The following is a 16,729-nucleotide window of genomic DNA, read 5'->3' on the forward strand; positions in this document are numbered from 1 at the left end:
TCAACTTGATTTGTTGTTTAGGTATCTAAGGCGCCGCGACAGAGGAGGGGAAAGGATATGGAAAGGTGTAGGTCAGGACCTATGTTAAAGGTGCAATCTCTGCATTTGCCAGGTGTGACTGAGGAAAAAAACCCTATAAATACCTCGGTCAGGACGGACAACCTAAATAAATCATAAAAAATAAATATTATGTAAATTTAATTTTTATCCTAGATATCATGATAGATTTTAATATTAATGTAACCTAAGATACAAAGAAAATATTAAATATATATTTGGTATGTACTTACTTAAGAACAGCACTCCCATATTTACTGAAACGAATACGAACAGTTACAAAGAAAACTCTAGCTGCTACTGTCTTTGGCTGTACACGAGGAATGTTCGTAAGCACAATACAAACTAAATCAAAGTTTAGAGATGCGGAATTCTTAAGAATTTATAATTCTGTGCGCACAGCCACCAGAAAATTTGTAAACTTACACTAACACATATACACTAATGACCCAGTATTCGCCCATTTACATTCACGACACGTCCCGAACACGAATCCAAATCAAACTGTTATAATAGTTGGAATGATAATTTAATTGAGAAATATTTCTTCTTATTGCATTGCATTTAATTCAACAACATCGTACAATAAATCAGACATAAGTTGTAAAGCAAATTGAAATTAATAACGTCATAATGCCTTCTACATGATGAATCTTCTTTCTAAGTACGCGATAAGTATGTATTCATATCAATAGGGTGACCAGATTATTTTAAATCCAAAAGAGTATAACAAAAAAAAAAAAAAAAATTGACAGTAAGTATGAAGACAAGATGAATTACAGTATTTTATCCAATGCGCATGCAAATGAGTTAAATACTTAAAACGGTTTTACTCACTATCATTCATACTTCTGCGACGATCTTGCTTTCTTGAGTAAGTTAATGTCATTCTTTATTACCAGTCTGAACTCTTCATAGGTCATTACATTGAACTTCACTTTCATCACTTGTTCCAGTGTCGACGCTGTGAGTTGACTTTTTTCCTCACTCCAGTAAGTGTTAATAGCACTGAAGAGTCTCTCCAATCAACATAGTGACCGGTAAAGTAAACAAGAATTGCACGAGTGGCACAATCACTTTTAAATTTGACCCAGCCCACACTAAATCTTTGTACACTATTTTCCATTTGCCCATCATTGTCTCTCTTTTCTCTCCCCATTGTTCAAGGTGTTCTTTAACACATCTGGATATTGCACAGTAAGTGTCAAAAATATCATTATCACTGAATTCCAATGAATTGTCTACATGTTTTACCTGCTCATAGAAATATACAAACGACACCTGAATTTCTTCATAAGGTAACTGGTGTCAAGTAGTAAATGTTTCATCTTGTTTACTTTTCCGAAAAAACGTTGTGACCACATCTCTAAGTATGTTATCACTTCAAAGTAAAACCTTCTTGACACTGAGTAGGCATATTCCTCTTTCATATTCCCTTCTTTTATAAGTTTCGTAAGTAAATTTCTAGCAGAAAACGGAAAAAAGTTTTGTTCAATTCTATCTTTGTATTTCCTCAGAAGTTCAAAATATTCAACAGAAACTTCAGTCGCTGTTATATCCTCCCTCTCAATTTTTGTAATTGTTTCAGTGAACAAGATTAACTGAGCATGCAAGAAATACAGCCACAACTCACTTGTTTCGTCTCGAAAGAAATTGACTATAGCTATTGGAGCATTTTCGTCACTCAAGAAGTACCCCTTAAGTGGTTCATACTGATGTATAATTTTTTCTACACACGGAAGCAGAGACAAGAATCTCGTCTTTGAGTGATACAAAAGACCCTCATAATGACAGCCAATTAACTCACAAACGTTTTTCAAATTTTCTGTCCTTTCAGTAAAAATACTGAAATGGTTGTATATTTTAAAAACCAACTTCTCAACATCGATCGGTATTACTCTCGAACACGCCACAGAAATTCCATTGTGAAGGATGTGAGCCCCACACCCGATAGGCAAAACATTTTTTCTTCAACCTACACTCTAGTTCGCTATGCACGTTTCCTGTTGTCTTATTTTTTATGCTTCCAAAATTTACTGGTGCATTATCAGCTACAAAACCGATTACCTTATTTTCCAAACAAAACTCACGTAATGCACCCATTAATACGTTCGACATAGTTTCCGAGGTTTCATTTGATATGCTATAAATTTTTAGAAGACATGTTTTTACATTAACACCAGTATCTACTTCACAGTACCGCAATAAAACAGGCATGAGTTTGGTTGCTTTACGATTGGAAGCATCACAAGCAACAACGACGAAAGGAGCTTTTTAAACACTATTACTTAAAATATTTTCTGACCACACTCCCACCACATTTGTTAACAAAGCCTCCGTTTTCGTTCTCGCCCATGCAAATTTTTTATTCACTGTTGATTTCCAAAGTTTGCTAGTGCAGTTCATGCTTCTAAAAGAGTGGTTATGTTTAACATTATGGTATGACCACACAAGTTCTAGTCGAATTAAATCTAGCTCTTCTGTGGTGAAAAAACTTGCCTGCTTCGGAAGTTGATGAACATTCAGTGTGCGACTTAGATTTTATATGTTGTTCTATATCATATTTCCCTTTATTTTTTTATAGGGAACTCCTTCTTACATACCGTGCACCACGCTTTGTAAACATCGTTACTGCGGGCCCGTTTAATGCAAGGATAGCTTATTTCAAACGCTTGATTATACTGGCACTTTCCTCGCGACATTGTTAATAAAATAAATCCTTCCAATCCTCGAATAATATAATTGATTGAGTGTACGTACGCACGTTAATTAGAATAATAATCACTGCGCAATTCCCACTACCAAAAACTGACTCATTTTGAAGGGAAAACAAAACCCCGTACCATGAACTGTAGAAATACCAGATATAAATTCAGAAAATATAAATCATTCCAGGTACTCAATGTAATCATTCCAGGAACAATTTAATAATTAAAACGTTGAAAGTTTGGATAAATCTATCACTAATTTTGCCGTCTTTACTATAGTTTTAGTACTAACTAATAAAAACAGTTTAGTTATATTATTTTTTCTTTTGCAAAAAGAAAATCTGGCAACCCTACAATACAACGAGGACGAGAAACGCAGCGTTGTCAATGTCCAAGTTTCAATGGGAAAATGCATTAAACGTTAAATGAAATTAAAAATACCACAAAAGAGTATAATTCGATATTTTTGGGAGGAAAAAAGAGTATAGAGTATATGAATCTCAAAAAGAGTATAATACTCTTAAAAAGAGTATGTCTGGTCACCCTACATATCAATATTTTTATTAAAAGGATATTCAACAATGGGAAGATTAATTTTGATAAAAGATTTTAAATAAGCATTGTTGTAATGTTTCGAATTTAACTGAATATGTTGATCGATGTGTAATGTTGATAAATATTAACGAATGCAAAGCAAGATAACTTGTAAGAATTTATGTGAAATATGTGCAATGGATGATGTTTGGAACAAATAGGATGTTGAATTTATACTGAATTTTAATTAGATTAATCAGATACGTAAATACATTCAATCTATAAATGATTAAAAATAGGTTCAAATTTCCCTGCAATAATGAGAGATTACAAACAATTTCCCTTTTCCCCTTTCCTCCAAAATTTACTCAAAATTTCCCTGCGCCAAGGGAAATTTCCCTTCAATTGGCATCACTAGGCTATTTAAAACGTGAAAACATGCAATCGGGATTATCCCGAAATATTTCGGGCACTGCAGGAGTAATACACTGCCGCCTGGTGTAAAAGTCAATAAACCAAAACAAAAGACGGTTAATTTGCTTGTTAAGATTTGCTGCCTGCACCTTTTCTTCTCACAACGAAACATTTCGCTTAAATACAGATTCGAACGGGAAAATATAGTTTCAACGTAATAACTCGGGATAATCAAGATTTACATATTACCCTTGAACGTAATAATTCGGGTAAAACCGTTAAGCGGTTAAAGAGAATTTCCTTCTTTGTCACTGAACACTCTTCTTTTTGTTCTTGTTCTTCTTACTAATGTTATTATTAGAACAGAATTGCAGCAGAAATACAACATACAAAATGCAAGAGTGAAAATACTTCCCCTGCTGTCATTGCTTTACGCCAACACACACGCACATTCAGCGTGAATGTTATGCTTGCATTCCAACGTTGCCAAATGATATTCGTTTGTAGCCAGTTTCTTTTTGTTCACGCTTACGTCCTCTTGTGTCAGCGATAATTTTAATGTAAGATCAGCAACTCATGTGAACTTTGTATCTTTTTAGCTTCAAGGGGCTGCCAGTGAATAATTTCGCTCTGGTGACACGACAAGTAAGATGTCCAGAGGAGATAGGAACTCCATTTACAGCTGTAGATTGTCTGTTCATACTGCACGGAGAAAAAAAAAACGTTTCTAGGGTTGCCAATACAATGAGACGAGATACGGTTCTCTTAATAGAAAGAGATACAATTTTCGAAACGAGGACATCACTTTCAGGTCACCTTTTCGAGCCGAGATAGAAATGAGTTTAACGTCCCACGTTTACGCCCGTTAAGCTTTAGGAGACGGATGATTAAGGGAAGTGAATAGTGGGAGGAATTGGTGGAATGAGAATGTGGCAGGAATCGCGAGTACCCGAGAAAACCCACGAATGCGATGTGTGTCCACCACAAACTTATTTAACCGGGGATCAAATCAGGGACCTCACGTACCAAAGGAAAGGACTCTTGTCACTGAGCAACTATGCCCTACCCTCTCCTAGAGCCAAGATAGACTGAAGTTTCGTATCTTAACCAATCCTAGAAATGCTTATTTCTAATATGCGTAATATATCAATCGATATACAATATTATTGAGCTGAACGAAAGTATATGAGTGAATGACGATCCTCATGCGTAGTTCTCGATTAAAATTTTGTTACTCTCATGCTTGATTTTCGAAAAAGGTACCAATTTTTATGCGTTAAAACAGTACAGCCTTCGTTACCAATTGTTTTTATTCTGCTGGAGCAGATGGTTTATTTACTTATGCCCTTTCCATTAGTCTAGGATAGTGATTCTCAACCGGTGTTTCGCGACACGTTGATGTGTCACGCAGCCCCATAGAGTGTGTCACGAAATTTTAGAATTTAATAATCATAAAGCATTAAGTGAAAATCAACTTGGAGACAGAGTATACCAGTCAACGCCTCCATGGTAGGAACTATGCTTAGTACTGCATAGAGCCACGTTACTTTGTACAAACATAGTCCTTACACTATTATAATTTATATTATTATTAATAATAATAATAATAATAATAATAATAATAATAATAATAATAATAATAATAATAATAAATCAAACAAGTGTGTCGCGATGCCATGGACGTTCAATAAAGTGTGTCACCAATCAAGAAAGGTTGAGAACCACTGGAAGAGATGCACAAAGTCCCGGGTTTGACCCCCGTCGGGAAAATACTAAAATTTGAACCCATTACTGTGGTTCGGACTCCACTTAAAATTTCAGGTTCAAGTCTCTGTAGTAAGGGGGTGCGGTGGCTCAGTGGTAGAGAGTTCACCTCCGGTGCTTGGGGTCCCTGGTTCGATTCCAACTCGCGTCGTGTGGAGTCTGTGGTGGACAAACACCGTGCTCGTGGATTTTCTCGGGGTTCTGCCGTTTTCTCCCACTTTCTTCATTCCACCATTTCACTCATTTCTCATAATCACCGTCTCCTTTAGCCTAACCGGCATAACCGTGGGACGTAAAACTCAAAGATTTCATTTCATTTTTCAAGTCTCTGTATCCTCAATGCTGAAAAGGGACGCTTAACTTCAACGAACAGTAATACAATTTGTTTACTTATTAATTATATAGTCTATGTAATAAAATGTCTTCTCGTAACGGGGACATACGGTGCCTACTATTGTAACGAAGTATGGTTTTTAACTTCCAGCATCTCTCAAGTAGGCCTATTCCTCTTTTCTCTTTGTAGTTCACCATGCTATTTCCAATTTGCTTAGTTATAATATGGAAAAAATTATCCTGGCGTAATTAGGATATTTTGCTAAGGAAATACTATGGCCCCTTACTTATGAGAATTGAAAGAACCTTACCTACAGTGATGCCAGCTACATAATCTTAAATCTCCCTCAAAGAAGCTTAGAATTTCCCACACAACTGTAATTTTTCCCATGCAGATGATTCTATACAAACAACTTTCACCAAAAATAAACAAATAAATAAATAAAATAGTTGCCATAACATCCGCAGTACCCATCATATTTAAAATCTCTATCAAACTCAGTATCAGATAAACAATTTCCATAAACTGGACTCTTCGTTGCACATGGTCTCATTTTAGCCCACGATCTGCGTGAAGTGCATTCACTCACTCTTTGGTAACCATCTGCACAATATTGTTTTCCGCACACTAAACAAAAGGAGTCCTCTCCATCTTCTGATGATGTTTCATAACTAAGATTTCGGCTTACCCTCTTCCCTAATTGGAAAAGCATGGGGGAAGTATTTGGATGTAAACCGCTTCGCAAGTGTCACTAGTCGCCTCAGCGATTCCCAAAACTATGGATTCAACATTAATATCAATCATATTCGATTATTTTTACATATCTCCCCTTTCCATCCAACCCTCCATACCGATAGACTCAAACCGAAAGTGTCTCTATTCATTTTGGCGACACCGAAAAGTATGTATGGGACACTAACACAGGTCGTTTTCGATTATTTTTACACGTCACCCCATGCTGATGACGGAGGGGCGAATTTGGACTTAAATGGCATCGGGTTGTGTCGCTATTCACTTCTGCGGCCGAGGGGCGCGGTGACTCAGTGGTAGAGCGTTCACCTCCGGTGCGTGGGGTCAATGGTTCGATCCCAGTTCGCGCCGTGTGGACTTTGTGGTGGACAAACACCGTGCTCGTGGGTTTTCTCGGGATTCTTCCGTTTCCTCCGACTTTCTTCATTCCACCATTTTATTCATTTCTCATTATCACCGTGTCCTTTAGCCTAATCGGCATAACCTTGTGACGTAAAACTTAAAGATTTCGTTTCATTTTAATTTCTGCGACCGCAAAAACTATGGATTGGTCACTAAGAGTAAGTACTTCTTGATCATTTTTACACGTTATCTCCCTTTCCAGTCCTCCATGCTGAGGAGGAATGAATCTAGATTTAAACGGCGTCGTTCGTGTTACTATTGGCCTCAGCGACTCCTAACAATAAAGATTGGACATTAATATCTAGCTTATTCGAATATTTTTATACACCTCATTCTTTCTTACCTCCACCCCTCTCCCTCGAGCCGATTCAAGAACCACAGAGGCCTTAAGCACTTGAAAGATTTTGGTGCCCTCATATTATATGTGTAATTCAAAATATAAACAATAAAGCATACAATAGAATTTTATTTATCGAAACTAAACGAAATTCACATAAGGTGGAAAAATAATGTTTATTTTTGTATACTTCCACTTTATTTATGTTTGAAAAGTTTTCCTTTTTTTAAATAAAAAGTATTTCATCAGACCTTCAATCATTTACTTCTATTACCACCAGGGACGTACGGAAGGGGGGGGACACGGGGGTCCGGACCCCCCCCCCCTCCGAAATTTCGACTTTTTAAAAATTTAGCCTAATTTTAGGGGCAATTTTAGCAATTTTAATATAAAATAGCTTCATATTTAGTTTGAACCCCCCCCCAAAATAAATTCCTGGGTACGCTACTGATTACCACTGTTATCATTATTTTGACTTCTGCCAAGGAGGTTATATTTTTCACGAAGTATGTGTGTGTGTGTGTATTGTATTTTCCACTGTCATTGTATAGAACGTATACCAATTTCACAGACTACATATTGCACTGTATATGGCCTATAGATTACGGCTCGGCTATAGATTAGTAAATTCGGCTATGGAAGATTTTTGTGGTGCACCCTTCCCTTAATGTCCTAAGCACGTGCTTATTTTGATTAATTGTTAATCCAGCCCTGCTTTACGGCCATGGAGAATGAATTTAAACGCCATCTGAAGTATAACTATTCATGTCAGTGACCCCGAAAATTATGGATTGTATACTAATATCAGTGTCGATTCTCAGTGGGAGCTCACGTGGTTCGAAATCCACGTTAAGCTGTACTATAGGTCCACTTCTCATATAGGTTCGCTGCTGAAAGGATGCTAAAATACAAATCAACGGTCGTTTTCAATTATTTTTATATGTTATCTCCTCTTGCCGGAAATGTGACACCATGGGCGAGTTAGGAATTGTCTGCTGGAGGGCAGATCTTTTGGTCAGTCTCGGACATGTGGAATATAGATGGCCATTTTATTGGCTAAGTGGCATGTTTATTTTTGTAAAATTGGGGGCAATGCCCTCCATGTCCCCCCATAGCTCCGCCCATGCTTGTCATCTACCAAAAATCATCAAAACCGTGCAGCAGTCTAACGGAAGTTAGCCATCAAATATCGTTACATTCATTCATTCTTTATTATTATTTTACATAGATTCCGGCTCATGGTAAAAACTTATACTTTCTGTTGCTAATCTGAAGTATTGCTGAATGTTATTTCTGAGAGCGACATGGCAACATTGGACTTATCGAAACAAGTGGCCGGGTGGGGAAGGAAAGGGCTGCAATAACAGAAAGAGACAGCACGTACAGCTTGTCACGAACGTAACTTCTTTAGAGAAATTGTACTCTCGCGCAAGGACTGCTTCTGTTTTCAGTTGATCTACTGTATGCGTTGAGCACTGGGAATTATTATTATTGTTGTTATTCTGGTTTCGCTTTATGCACTCTTGCATGATTGTAATTCTGCCTCATTTCAGGTGACCAGAATTTTAATTAGCAAAAATGGGACGCATAGGAATCGACATGTATACAAACAATTTATATATAGGGTGTTTCAAAACAATACCGACAAAGTTTGGGAGATGATTCTTGACACCAAGATAAGACAAATAGTATAGATCAACCTGGGTGCACAAATGCTTCCTTTCAGACTTATAGGCTGCCGAAAACATACAAAAATCAAATTTAAAGGTTCATAGCCTCAATATGATGGGACCTATCTTAGTCGGGTCAAGACTTCACTTACGAGCTAATTCGCTATCCAAAAATACATGAGCCTGAGTTAAAAAAGAGACGGACCAGCTATTCGAGTGAGATCGAAACCATTAATTTGCATTTGTATTTAATCACCAAGGTTTGCTCAGCTTACAAGCACGTGTAGTGAAAGCGATAGATAGTATCAATAATCCTCAAATTGAGTAGCGTAGATGAGTCATTAATATTCTTACTATGCATTTGGAAAGTTCCGAGTTCGAATCACCCCAGTTTTTGTCAGGGTTTCTCCTTAGTCGTATGAAGAATAAAAATATCACTGACATATTTAATTGTTGACTGTAATCTTTTTGTTCAAAAGTTCCTTCCAATATGTTTCGTTTTCAGTCCCAAATAGCACAATCACTTTGACGTAACATATTAGTAACGTTCGGTTGCGATATAGACCTAGCTACTGTAGAACAGTTATTCAGTGCGAGTTCTATTCAGTGTTTCTAAACAGCATACGAGATTGGCGTAACTTGTAGATTAGTCCTTTTAAATCCACAGGCAATACAGGTTTTTAAAAAGAAAATTGTAGAATTTTACTTTGGAAGTTCATGCTCGTACTAATTACCTTAGATTCATGATCCTACGTCGCTATTTTCAGAATTAACCAGGCTTTCGAGTACCATGTGCATTGTCACGGATTCATATTTTCGAGAAAACTAGGAAAAACCTTTTTAGGAACTTTCCCCCAAAATATCCTTTTTATATTTAGGCACTCTTATCGGGGCTCATGGTTTAGGCACGTGCACGAAAGGTGTCTTGGAAAACATCATGTCCTAGGCTCATTGAGCATCTCATTTTGTTTATTTCCCTGTCAAATCTAAACAGAATTCTTAAATATTCGAGCGGGGATCGAACCAAGGACCAGAAGTGAGTGCTCCACCAGTAAGCCACCGCGACCCCTCCTAATAGTTCGATTCCCGCTGAGTATTCAGATTCTTTTCTTCATGTTCGGTCTTCACTATGAAGCAAAGGGGAAGCTCTTGATGTTAAGAGAGGTAGCGAACTTCAGTTTGGAAAACCAGCAGTAACGGTGCCGGAAATCTAGCTGTATGTGGTAATCTTACATCATTCATGTTTGGAAACTGTTTTGTTCTCTTAGCTTTCTATGCTCTATATACCCAAGAGGTTTAGTTTTATAAAATAGTTTACAATAAGTATGTTTTGCTATACAAAGTAGCTAAAACATTCTTTGCCCTCCTAATACATTGAAGCTGATGTCGTCACACTGTTTTTTTTTTTTTTTTTTTTTTGTTTTGGGTTTTTTTTTAAACTCCAGATTCTCTAAATTAATCAAATAGCATGCTATAGTCAGCATAAAATCTTTTTAAAAAGAAGAAAAAGGAAACCAAAAAATAGTTGATAAAAGACAAATGTCTCTGTTGGCACCGAGGCTAATTTGGTACCTATAATTTCAAATGAGATCATCATAGAATAAGCATACATTCCGATTAATCGCGATTATCCCATTTTGAGAACACAAAATTTTGTTGCGATTTTTAAAAGAAGAATAATTTTGTCCCAATTTTCTATTTTAACATGTATAGCATAATCTTTATAGTTTACTGGGAAGAACGAATGTGGACTTTTCTCCAACGAACAATTTAAACTGATCAGTAAACAGTTCGAAATACCAAAGTGCCTATAGCATAGGTGCCAGAAGGGAGGCAAGGGCCCCCTGGCTCACGAGAATGTATTAAATATCTTAAGATTTCGTTAATACAAATAAAAAAAATACTAACAAGTTCCATACAACAATTGCCGTTAAAGGTTTATAAAAGGAAGTTATATGATTGGCTAATATCAAATCCCTTTTATTCGATTGAAAAGTTCAGTGAATGTGTAGAAACTGTGTCGTAATTTCCAGAATCATTCTATTTTCAAATATTATAAGGCTATTTATTATACTGTTAACCAGTAACTGATTGTTTGTGTATTATGAATACTTTTTTTTTTCTCTTTTGTTTTATACAGACCTATATATCTACATGTACAGTATGTCTCATTTGGACGTTGTCTATTGCTTGTAAAGCTCAATGACAATTAAATATTATATTCTATTCTATACTAAACGTTATACAGAAACCAGAGACGCCCCCCCCCCCAGAAAATTTTCTTAGGATGCCTATGGTTTATATAGTTCGTATGTTCGAAGTTTAACGTCCCGTTTCAGCATCGAAGTTGTATTAGTTTAAAGTGGAATCCGAACCATCGTATAATGCGTTTAATTTTCAATGCTTTGCATCTTACTACACAATATCGTGCCCGTGGGTTTTCTCGGGGTACCCCCGTTTCCTCCCTCATTCTCATTTCACCAACTTGCCTTAATCATCCGTCTCCCTTAGTCTGAAAGGCATCATGATGGGACGTTAAACTGAATGATTTCAGTTTTTTTTTTAGATGTCACTTCAGCATAAAGATTTTTTAAAATGTTATGTGCACGCACAGTGTGCACAGACGAAAGGAACATTCACTACTAGGAGTACTGTTCTATGTTTTGCTCACATAATTTAGATTTGGGAAATGGGGGGCGCGGTGGCTCAGTGATAGAACATTCATCTCCGGTGCTTGGGGTTCCTGGTTCGATCCCAGCTCGCCGTTTGGACTTTGTGGTGGACAAACACCGTGCTCGTGGGTTTTCTCGGGGTTCTCCCGTTTCCTCCCACTTTCTTAATTCCATTATTTTATTCATTTCTCATCATCACCGTCTCCTTTAGCCTACCCGGCATAACCGTGGGAAGTAAAACTGAAAAATTTCATTTCATTTCATTTAGTTTTGGGAAGTAGAGTGGTAACTGCCAGAGTCACATAGTAAATTTGACTTACTGAATGCAATATGGACTTCAAACAATATGAGAGGCCACGGTGGCTCAATGGTAGAGCGTTCACCTCTGGTGCATGGAGTCCTTGGTTCGATTCCAGGTCGGACCAATTGAACTTTGTGGTGAACAAATACCGTGTGCGTGGGTTTTCTCGAGGTTCTCCCACTTTCTTCTTTCCACCATTTCATTCATTTATCATCACCGGCTGCTTTAGTTTAGCCGGAACAAGCGTGGGACGTAAAACGGGAAGATTTAATTTCGTTTTCAAGCAAATGTGACTAGAATAATCAACATAAATAAATTACTTTGAATAATTAATGAGCTAGTGGCTGTATTTTAGTATTGATTTTTTTGTCGTCAAAAAATTAGTACGTTCTGTTCCAATATAGCCTATTATATAAATTAGTAGACTACATATGTGTAAAATGTTAATTTATTATGAAATTATTAATTTATTCCAAAATGAGAACTTCTTTCTTTGTGTGTGTCTGTGTGTTGTTGTTGTTGTTTAGGTGTGGCGACCCCACAAACAGAAAACACGGGTAAAAGTAGGGTGACCAGATTTTTTTAAATCCAAAAGAGTATATCGAAAAAAAATTTAACAGTAAGTATGAAGACAAGATGAATTACAGTATTTTATCCAATGCGCATGAAAATGAGTTCAATACTTAAAACAGTTTTACTCACCATCATTCATACTTCTGCGACGATCTTGCTTTCGTGAGTAAGTTAATGTCATCCTTTATTGCCAGTCTGAACTCTTCACAGGTCATGCTTACGTTGAACTTCACTTTCATCACTTGTTCCAGTGTCGACACTGTGAGTTGACTTTTTTCCTCGCTCCAGTAAGTGTTAGTAGCACTGAAGAGCCTCTCACAATCAACATTAGTGCCCGGTAAACAAGAGTTGCACGAGTGGCACAATCACTTTTAAATTTGACCCAGCCCGCACTAAATCTTTGTACACTATTTTCTATTTGCCCATCATTGTCTCTCTTTTCTCTCCCCATTGTTCAAGGTGTTCTTTAACACATCTGGATATTGCACAGTAAGTGTCAAAAATACCATTATCACTGAATTCCAACGAACTGTCTACATGTTTTACCGGTTCATAGAAATATGCAAACGACTCGTGAAATTCTTCATAGATAACTGATGTGCCAAGTAGTAAATGTTTCATCTTGTTTACTTCTCCGAAAAAACATTGCTACCACATCTTTATGTAATCATTTCAAAGTAAAACCTTCTTGACACTGAGTAGGCATATTCCTCTTTTATATTCCCTTCTTTTACAAGTTTCGTAAGTAAATTTCTAGCAGAAAACTGAAAAAAGTTTTGTTCAATTCTATCTTTGTATTTCCTCAGAAGTTCAAAATAATCAACAGAAACTTCAGTCGCTGTTATATTCTCCCTCTCAATTTTTGTAATTGTTTCAGTGAACAAGATTAGCCAAGCACACAGGAAATACAGCCACAACTCACTTGTTTCGTCTCGAAAAAAATTGACTATAGCTATTGGAGCATTTTCATCACTGGATAATTTTTTCTACACACGGAAGCAGAGACAAGAATCTTGTCTTTGAGTGATACAAAAGACCCTCATAATGACAGCCAATGAACTCACAAAAGTTTTTCAAAGATAATAAGAAAATGCATTAAACGTTAAATGAAATTGAAAATACCACAAAAGAGTATAATTCGATATTTTTGGGAAGAAAAAAGAGTATAGAGTATATGAACCTCGAAAAGAGTATAATACTCTTAAAAAGAGTATGTCTGGTCACCCTAGGTAAAAGCCTTTTATGACTATAAAGAATTAGTACTAAAAAAGAAAGAAACCAATATACCTACTGTAGTTGGACGATACTGAATTTTGAAAATCAGAAGTATATTTACAAGGAAAGGAGGGGGGCTACTTTGCGATCGCACATGTTAATTCTATGCCCTGCTCGAGGTTAGCATGCTAGCTACAGTTTGCTCGTACAGTACACTTCCGTTGTAAAATCGGGAAATTCCCGTTCAGTTCTTCGCTAAGTTGTTGTGCCAGTTTGGCTCCTGTAGCTCCTCCCATGAGACGCCTGACGTCATCTGCTATCTTCTGGGAAAGAGAACAAAATTATGTTAAGTGTACACGTTTCCAACTGTACATCTTTTATCGTGCATAAACGATATTTTATCCTGTATGTTTCAGATCGTTCGTTGTTCGAATTAATTGAGATTAGAACATGTATTTTAAGTGTATGATTCAAACAATGTGTACTTTCTATCTTCATCTCTTAACAACACATTATTTTCCACTCTGGTTTTATAGCGCTCTCGCCTTTGGTGCGCATGGTCACGGGCAGGGGCGGCCGAGGAAAATTTTCTAGGGAGGGGCCATCTGCATGGTTACTATATTATGTCTGGTATTTAATGTACGTGGCTTGCTATATAACGTATACATTTTCGTGAGCCAGAGGGGGGCCCGAGCCCCACCCTGCTCTCCTCTTCGGGCGCCCATGGTCACGGGTTCGATTTTCCGCTAGTGCATTGAGTGCATTACAATGGTTCAGATTTCATATTAAACAGTAGGTTCATGTCTCATACAGACATGGTGCAGAAAAGAAACGTGAAAATTCAACTAACAATTTGGATTATGACCGTCATATTTATAGAAGGTCCCCTGTCATTGTTCTTTGCAACTATCTATTCTAGATTGTCCGTCGATACTACTTGCAATACAGAAAATAAACTTAAAATGTAACTATTATACATGATACCAAGTAGCAGTGCAACGTGTACACCATTTGAAGAAATGTGGTTTATAATGCCTTATATTTTCTCAATTAATATTGAAATTTAAGTGGTGGTAGATTTCTCTCACTTCCGGTTTTAGTAGAAATATTACATTCAGGATGAAATATATTCTTGGGACAATTAATTGACTGCAGAAAATGGTTTATCGCTATCTATTACCGTTTTTACTCTACAGCGATCAGCGTTAAAACCGGAAATGCTTGATTTCTGCCATTTTCAGTTTGAATAGAGAATTACAAGCCACATTAACCATATACGTAGGCCTAGCCAGCCACAAAGGAGCTTTTTGATGATTTTGAGTTGTGTCACTTTTGTACAGGGTGTTCTCTAAACAACACTAACAACGTTTTGGAGGGGATTCCTGACACCAAGATAAGATAGAAACCATAGACAAACCTGTAGGGGAAAAATCCGTTAAAAGAAAAGAACTACTATCATAAAAAATAGTTTTTTTTCGCATAGTGCAAAAGCAACTTAGGCAGATAGTGTCCCATGCGCTAACCGTAATTGTGGAAATGAAATCGAAAAGTAACAATGAACAAATAGGTGTCCAAATGCTGTGATGATTTTCTTAGTAACACAACTCAAAATATAAAGATTGATTAGGAAAGTCACAAGCTACCCGATGTGAAAAAGAAAACAGAGGCCGCAATGAAAGCTTTGGTGAGCATTTCCCAAGAAATTTTCGGAAATTTAATTACAACCTAACAAATGGTTTTTAAAAATATGGAAAATAGACTAGAAGAGAAAAGCGACAGAAGCAGAAATAGAGAAATAGAATTGTGTCCATAGGAGGATGTTGTACGACTTAGTACAAGGTGACCATGAAGTCCCTTTACACCCGAACTAAATGGCTGTAACATAGCACACGTTAGCATCCCTGTAATATTTTTCCTTAGCGGTCATACGGACACTTGTGTCGTTGTTCTTTATAGTGTTTAAAGCAGGGTGGATTGATTTAAATCAGTCTGATTTAAATCACGATTTTAATCAAGATTTAAATCACTTGATTTTTTTAATAAAAATCGTTGATTTAAATCAAATTCCGAAATGAATTAATTTAAAGTGAAACTAAGTAAAATCCCGTTTCTCTTCTGTTATTTCGATTATGGAAGATAATAATCATAATACGATGAGACTCAAATGTATGTAAGCACAGTATGAAAACGAGTATTATGTAGGGAACGATCAGGGAAAATCCCGTTTGAATGGGTTACGGGTGAACCCTGCTTTCTTCTCTTTGTAACACAGGGTTTTGAAATTTCTATTCCAAGGGGAAATCACCATGGACATTTAAGATGAAAACTCTTTTGTGTCCACGTCTATTTGTTTGTTTCCAGATAATATGGGCGTATTTAGAGGGGTCCGATCCCCTCTCCTAAATAAAAACAAAAAAAAAAAAAGATTTTAAAATTTTGGGCGAAATTTATGTACTAAATACATAGAAGTTCCTGGGGATACATATTTTGGATGCGTTAAAATATCGAATAATACTTTTGACAAAGTGGATACTTGACCCCATTGCAGAACATGCCGAGCTCTGCGATGTGATCGCAGAAAATTTGCCGCGCCTGTGCAGGAAAAATTGTCAGAGGAAATAAAATAGCCAACAGAAAAGTATAAAACCGTGCCTGCTATGTATAGATGTCTTAAATGCACGGACAACTCGCATTTGAACTGCTTTTCACGTCACATAAAGCATATTTTTAACAATCACAAGTGTTTCTTCTGTTGGAACTGATCTTGATTTTTTATTTTATTTTATTTTTTTTTTTTTATTTTGGAATTCCTGCAGAAAATTTTTGACTTACAAAAGCTCATCGCATAAAGACAAAGAAAGTTCTGCCATAGGCTAATGTCTAGGATCAGAAAACGATATTCACGAAGTAATTAAATATAGACTAAAAGTAGGGAATTCGTGTTATTATTCAGTTCAAAATATTTTATCGTCGCGAATTGTGTCGAGGAATTTGAAGC

Source organism: Thermobia domestica, chromosome 3, assembly GCF_964235325.1.
Source record: "Thermobia domestica chromosome 3, izTheDome1.hap1.1, whole genome shotgun sequence".
Classification (NCBI taxonomy): Eukaryota; Metazoa; Arthropoda; class Insecta; order Zygentoma; family Lepismatidae; genus Thermobia; species Thermobia domestica.